The following is a 7,589-nucleotide window of genomic DNA, read 5'->3' as shown; positions in this document are numbered from 1 at the left end:
AAAGTTGTGTTAAAATCCACTACCAAATAATTAGTTAGCACCTCTTTGTGATGCTTCTTTTCTTTTCTAAACAAGTTAGCAATAACAAGACACTCTACCAGAAATATTATATATTTTATTTATTCAGCCGATAATCATGATTATCGTGATTATTTACAGCCAATAATCGCCAACAGAAAATTGTATTATCATCCAACACTATATGTATGAGTATTGCAAGCAGCATCAATTACATGTAAGTAGGAGATTTTGTGGTCCAGTGGTTAAAGAAACAGGCTTGTAACCAGCAGGTACCCAGTTCAAATCCGAACTCAGCCACTGACTCATTGTGTGACCCTGAGTCACTTAACCTCCTTATGCTCCGTCTTTGGGGTGAGATTTTGTTGTAAGTGACTCTGCAGCTGATGTATAGTGCACACACCCTAGTCTCGCGTAAAGCACTTTGTGATAGTGGTCCACTATGAAAGGTGCTATATAAAAATAAAGATTATTATTGTTATTACATAAACACGTATTTTTATTTAAATTATAAAAACATGATTACTGTTCTATGTAACATATTTTAAACTACATGTGAATGCTTTATACCATATATATGGATAATTTGTAAGACAGGGTTTTCAATCAAATATAAACTAGTTACTATGGTGATGGTCACCATTAAATTATGCAAATTAGTACTGTCGAAGGTTCGAACTTTCGTTCGTTAATGTGTAGGTGTTATGTATGCATAACGAGCCAATCGATTGATAGCTTAGAAAATCCTTAAGTGATTAATTTAAAAAAATTAATCTGTCTAAAATAAATCTGTCTAATCTTTTAGGGCGACATAAGACTTACATAGTGATGGCAATATATATTAAGTAAGATTTAATGGTGTCATTTTGTTAGCTGTATGTTTCTAATCTTTTGTATGGGCTTTATAATTTTTCTAAATACACATTTAGAAATACATCTTTCTATATGTTTTATAGAAAAGGGTTGTAACTTTGATAATTTATAATCTAGGAAAGTGCAATGATTTTCCAAAACACAAAATAAATATCTAGCATGCCTGGGCTAAACACTAGCACATTTCAAATAGCATTTCTTTAATAGGTGGATTCCTTGCTCTGTGTGGTGGTGGTGTTGTTGTTGTGGTGTGTGTGTGTGTGTGTGTGTGTGTGTGTGTGTGTGTGTGTGTTTGAATCTCCTAAACACAAAGTCAATTTGCTGGACAGCAACGCCTGCCTGTGACATATTTACAGGAATAACTTATATAAATGTTTTACTTGTGGTTGGTTTCACTATTACATTAAACAAGAAATACTTATATTTAAAAATATACAGTATCCATGTGATATGCAGAGGTAGAGCTACAGTATACAACCAGTATAATGCACACTTGAATTTTATTATATATGACCTTGAACAAAAGAGTGACAGATGTGGCCTTTTGTCTTCAATGGAAGTTATGTATGTGATCAGGTATTAAATTATGTTTTTCACAGGTAACAAGTATGTGAAATACATGTGTAATTTGGCAAATGATACGAACCGCATATGTTAAGCGATATTTTAATGCTGTGAAATAATAAAAATAAATTCTACGCTACTGTAGCAATGCAACTTGTGTAATCTTATATTATTACCCTCACCCGTTTCCTCGTTATAATAGCACTATAACTGTCAGACTTTTGTGAACAGCCGTGTAAACAAGCCCCCGCCGTTAAAAGTGTTGTCGATTCCATTCATTCCCTGCAAGTACCCACCCCCCCTTCCCCTGTGTATGACTCACGCCAACTCTGCAACAAAACACCCACTTCGACGCAGGCGCACTGTGTACTTTGCATGAACCTCACTGCGCCATAAGACTCGCAGAACTGAATTATACAACAGCAAAAAAAGATTTCTGGCAAACCGAAAGATAACGTTAAGAGAAAGTCATTCAAAGGATCACATTCAGTGTACCCTCTTTTCGGTCTGCTTCTCCCATGGCCCTCCACGATGTCACTTGTTTTCCCCTCCAACACGTCTCAAGAATGTCCCAGTCGCTGCAGAAGGGGAAAGCGGAAAGGATGACTCAGTTGCGAGCGTCACCCATCCTCCCTTGCACGTCTGAAAAACGAAACCTTTGCTATTTTAACCTCATTCGCCAACTGAAATGTAAACCTAACTACATTGCCGTTCTAAAACCACAATTTCCAAAAGCAATAACTTGCGTTCGTTTTATTCAAAGTGACATAATTAGAGAGATGAAGCGTATGCACATTGTTTTGGAGGTAGACAATTTTTAAAAAAAAAATCTTTTAGGACCTTCGTGGTAGTTGAAACACATGACAACGTGTCAGCCAATAGATGAGGTGGTTGAATATTCGCATGTTTTTTTCGTTAGAGACAACACAGAGGGGGAATGTTTTTAAAACCATCTGAAAGCAGGAAGGAAACGATATACTGCTTGGGAGTTCGTTTTAATATTAAATATTCACTGTTGCCACGAAAGCGTACAGGTGTATGAGTGTACATACAGTAAATGAATACGCGGGATCCAAATCACTTCACACAGGTAAGTGAAAATTAAGCGGATTGATGATATACCCCTTCATGTGCAAAATGTGTCTTGCTATTAGTTGTGTGGGAATATCTGAATGGCTTTAATAATAATAATAATAATAATAATAATAATAATAATAATAAAGTACCTTTATCTTGCAGTGTGCGGAGCACCAAAACATTATTTCTTAGGTTATAATGTGTTTGTGTAGGAAATGTACGATGTAGTTCACATGGTATACAAAACAACCCCGAAGATGGAGATGCAGTACGAGTCCAACACTGACTGTGACAGTGTCTCTGACAACAGAGCAGGCTTTGTATATTCGGTGTTGGGATGCCAGGCTGCGGCTGAGTGTCAGCTCAGACATGATAAGTACGCTTGAAACACAAAGGCACTTTTTTTTTTCTACTCATTTGACGCTGTTGACATTGTATTGCCCTACCCATATACTGTAGAATTGCCCGATCCAAAATTAAGATAAAGCAATGTTATACTGAAATGCTTGTAGCCAGTAATGTTCCACGTTTACACAGTCGCTGAATGTTTTATTGTTGGACTGAGCGAAGGGTAGGTAAAAAAAATAAGGAGGTGTGTACCACTGCACGTTTTAAAATCTAGCACCGTACAATGTTTTTTTTTTCGTTATTAGGAAAGTACAATGAAATAAAAATAAATGCCAGAAAGCTGAATGATGAGGAATTTGTATGTATTGCTCATAAAAAAATAAAAAAAAATACATATATACATATCGTTTGATGATAGGTTAGTATTTACAGCACACATACCGTCAAAACGTTGTCTACTGTTATTCCAGTGAACAGATGGTGGCGCATATTGTTCACTCCGTTTTAAAATGAAAACAACTTGAAAAATTACTTGTGTTCACTCCGTTTTAAACAATGAAAAACAACTTTATTTAAAAATTATTGTTGATATATATGATATATATATATATATAATATATATATATATATATATATATATATATATATATATATATATATTATAAACGGTGTGGTTTATAAATATTATATATATGCCACACCAAATATTTAATATTATATTTAGTATCATTAGGTCAGCATGCATTTAGTTTGTTTCCATTGCAGAAAGTACAAAAACATTTTCACCGTACACTGATTTTTCATTTAAGTTCTTTGATGTTATTTTGTAACTACACTAGAAGCCAATGTCAGTTTAATAGTTCCTAAAATAACGGAGCAAAATGCACCGTTACAAACTGACCCTTCATTTAGTGGTTTTAGTTTCGTTCTCTGGAAAAATGTAGCCTATTGTATACACAAATAAAAAAACATAGAGGCTAACCCTTTTAAAATAACGTATTATTGCGTATCTTTTTCAACCCCTTGTAAGATTGGTTAATGGCACAAAGGCCTTTTCTTAAAACTTGTCATTATCGTTTTGCAAAAAAAAAAAAAAAAAAAAATTGAAAATTGTATTTTCATATATAAAATAACACACACACAACATGTTTGACTACGCCTTGATGATAACATGATATCTATTAATATATATATATATATATAGTATATATATATATATATATATATATATATTATATATATATATATCTATATAATATGCGTAAAACGGGACGATCTGCCATTTAGACGGTAAAGAATACGATCCCTATATTTACATTTTTTTTTTTTTTTTTTTTTTTTTACTTTTTAAAAGGGGGGGGGGGGAGTAATGATTAGTTGTAGTGATTGTGAGAGTAAAATTATTAGAAATGGAACCAGCTTAACAGATTTGTGAGCTAGTTTTCCTTTAAGTCTGTATTTCAAATAGGTTTATTTGTCGTGAACTATTTGGTTGTCACTGTAGTTGCTGTTCAGTCTCGATAGCAGTGCGCTGTGTTTACTCCTTTTTAAAAAGGGAAACACAGGAAAGTATTGTTTTGTTTTAGCTGGCGGGCGAGCGTGCGAGTGTAAGACATTGCTAAATAATGCGGCAGGGGCGGTGCTATGATGCGCTATAAACACATATCGTTAGGTTAGTACCATAACCCTGGTTCCCTGAAAAAGAATGACAACCATTACCGAATGGGAAGAGCCTGTCTGACCGTCAATCTCTGAGCAAATATACAAAACCTGCCCTATCAGGGTCCAGCTGTGAGGGGGAAGTCCTGCCCACCTCCTGTTGAAGAGGGACGTCCTTACAATAGCATATCGCCATTTTCTTTAGAAAACAGGTCAGCTGGGGGACCGCAAAGTGTAATGGTTGTCATTCTCTTTTCAGGAAACCAGGGTTATGGTAATAACCTAGCATTCCCTTTCAATTCAACTGACAACCATTACCGAATGGGAAAGCTGTACCAAAGCTGTCGTGGTTCCAGATTACCGACAGTACTGCCCCACGGCAATAGCATCAGAGCCCACATCACACCTAAGGACATTCCGTCTGCAAAACTCGAGAGCCCAGAGAGGGTCTTGTTCGGTTTGTCACATCAAGGCGGTAAAAACGCACAAATGTCTGACTACCTGTCCATGTAGCGGCATTGCATAACTCATCTAAGGAGGCGCCAGGAAGGAAAGCCCACGAAGTTGCCTGGCCCCTGGTAGAATGGACCTTTATCTCCCCCGGTAACAGGGAGTCCGTCTGTCATACGCCAAGCGTATCACATCTGTCACCCAGTGCGCTAGCCGTTGCTTCGATAGGGCCTGACCTCTAGAGCGGGACCCATAGCAGACAAACAGCTGGTTGGACTGTCTCCAGGACGCCGTCCTATCCAAATAACAGCGCAGAGCCCAAACTGGGCATAGCATGTGTTTTACGGTCCTCCTCTGACTCATGCGGGGGAGGTCTGAAAGTTTCCAAAACCATTGATTGGTTAATATGGAATGAGGATACCACCTTTGGCAAAAAGAATGGATTTGTTCTTAATGTTACCCGCGAGTCACTTCCAGTGAAAGCCATACATGTGTCATCGATGGACAGCACATGAAGCTCACTTACTCGTCTGGCTGATGTAATGGCTATTAAAAATGCCACTTTCAGTGAAACAGGGCACAGTTCTGCTGATGCCATGGGCTCAAATGGTGGACCCATAAGGGCCCGCAGTACCAGTTCTAGATCCCACTTGGGGACCATACTTTCCGTGGGAGGACGAAGCATCCGAGCCCCTTTAAGAAACTGCACTGCCAGGAAATGTGCTCCAGGGGACACAGAGTCAATTTTGTCGTGGCACACTGATATTGTTGCCAGGTATACTTTCAAAGTGGACGCTGATTTTCCTGCGTCAGACAAGTGAGGCAAGAAGGTTAATATCATCTCAATAGGGCAAGTCACAGGAACGTGTCTTTCGGCAAGGCACCAGTCTTGGAAAACTTTCCATTTATATGAGTTCTGTGCTGTAGTTCTCGGTGCCCTAGCAGACTGTAGTATCTCTACTACTGCATCTGGCAGACCTCGTCTAAATAGACGGCTCTGTTCGACGGCCAGACCCAAAGTTGGAGCTGGGCTGGGTTTGGGTGCCGTAATAGCCCCTCCGCTTGGCTCAGGAGGTCCTTACTTAGCGGGAGCTGCCACAGCTGATCCGACAACATGTCGGAGAGAAGAGCAAACCAGGGGCATCTCAGCCATCTGGGTGCAACCAGCAAAACCTGTGCTCTCTCCACCATGATCCTCTCTAGTGTCAGGGGTAATAATGTTAACGGAGGAAACACATACCATAGCCCCTGTGGCCAGGGGTAAGCTAGCACATCTACTCCGAGGGGGCCCCCGTCTCTCTCCATGGAGAACCATAGGGGGCAATGAGTGGACTCGGCTGTGGCAAAGAGGTTGACTCATGCCGGTCGAAACCTCTCCCAAATATGCTTCACCACTTGAGGATGCAGCCTCCACTCCGTGCTGTCTGGAGCTCTGCCTTGTTGTCCACTCCGGGGAGGTGAACTTCCCTGATGGAACGCAAGTTTCTGTGCGTCCAGGACAGGAGTCTGTGCGCTGCGTGGTGAAGGCCTGGTGAGCGCAGGCCGCCTTGGTGGTTTATGTAGGCTACCACTGTGGTATTGTCCGTCCGGACCAGCACATGTTTGTGCACTAACTGCTGGCGAAAATGAGATAACGCCAGGTTCACTGCTTGCAGCTCTTGCGCATTTATGTGCTCTTGCTGCCAATGTCCCTTCCATTGACCTCTTATTCCTCTCCCGTATCAGAGCGCTCCCCAGCCCAGGCTGGAGGCATCTGTTGTGACCACTTCCCTTCTGTGAGGGGATCCGAGGGGAGACCTGAGGCATAGATTGCCAGGATGGAGCCACCACTCAGTGTCTGGATACTCGCACCAGCCGGTACCGATCTTGGACCGGGTTTACCTAGGCTTGAAGCGGGAGCATTCTCAGCAGCCCTAGTGGAAGGATTCTCGAGGCGGCTCCCGTCAGCCCCAACAACCGTTGATATATTCTGACCTGTAGGAGAGTGTCCTCTCTGAATAGGGAGAGTGTGGCCTCCAACAACCGAATCCTGTCTTTCGACAGTGAGGCAAGCATGCTCACAGAGTTCAGTTTGATCCCCAGGAACACTGTGGACTGAGACGGTATGAAGTTGTTCTTCTGTTGATGTATTGAGACCCTTAACATCATCACGTGATCTATGACCTGTTTTGTGTGAGCCTCTGCGCGTGCTTTTGAATGTGCGCAAACTTGCCAATTGTCCAGATAGTTCAGGATCCAAATACCCCGCAGCCTGAGTGGAGCCAGTGCTGCATCCATGCACTTTGAAAAAGTGTGGGGCGCCAGGGAGAGGCCAAAAGGCAGCACGCAGAATTCATACGCATTGCCTTTTACGCACACCCTTGTAAAGCATATCCCTGTCTCATTGTCGATAACACCCAGGAGTCCTGGGTGCAGCCTTGCCGTGGGTCGTTGCTGTTGGTCAGTCCGGTTGTGGGGGGGTTTGGTGGTAGCCGGGGCCCCTCAGGGGCGGTCTCCCTTGGGCTTGGGATGGGGCGGGTCTTTCTAGGCCCTGGCCTCGGTCTCCAGCTGGAGAACCGGTTACCCCAGGCCTGCGGTGGTCCCCTGCTGCTGGCCCTGCC

The 7,589-nt window shown here is 41.6% G+C and overlaps 1 protein-coding gene across 2 annotated transcripts in view; it reads left to right on the top strand.

Moving 5' to 3' along the window:
- Positions 1–2,128: 2,128 nt before the first annotated feature.
- Positions 2,129–7,589, top strand: part of LOC121314470 (ankyrin repeat domain-containing protein 12-like) — an 81,032-nt gene continuing 75,571 nt past the window's right edge. For both annotated transcript variants that reach the window (XM_041247782.1, XM_041247780.1), the window contains exon 1: positions 2,129–2,545. The gene's annotated coding sequence lies outside the window, so the exon portion shown is untranslated. The remainder of the gene's footprint in view (positions 2,546–7,589) is intronic.

Source organism: Polyodon spathula, chromosome 4 (assembly GCF_017654505.1).
Source record: "Polyodon spathula isolate WHYD16114869_AA chromosome 4, ASM1765450v1, whole genome shotgun sequence".
Lineage (NCBI taxonomy): Eukaryota > Metazoa > Chordata > Actinopteri > Acipenseriformes > Polyodontidae > Polyodon > Polyodon spathula.
The sequence above is the reverse complement of the archived record's forward strand: the minus strand, read 5'-3'. Positions and strand labels throughout refer to the sequence as shown.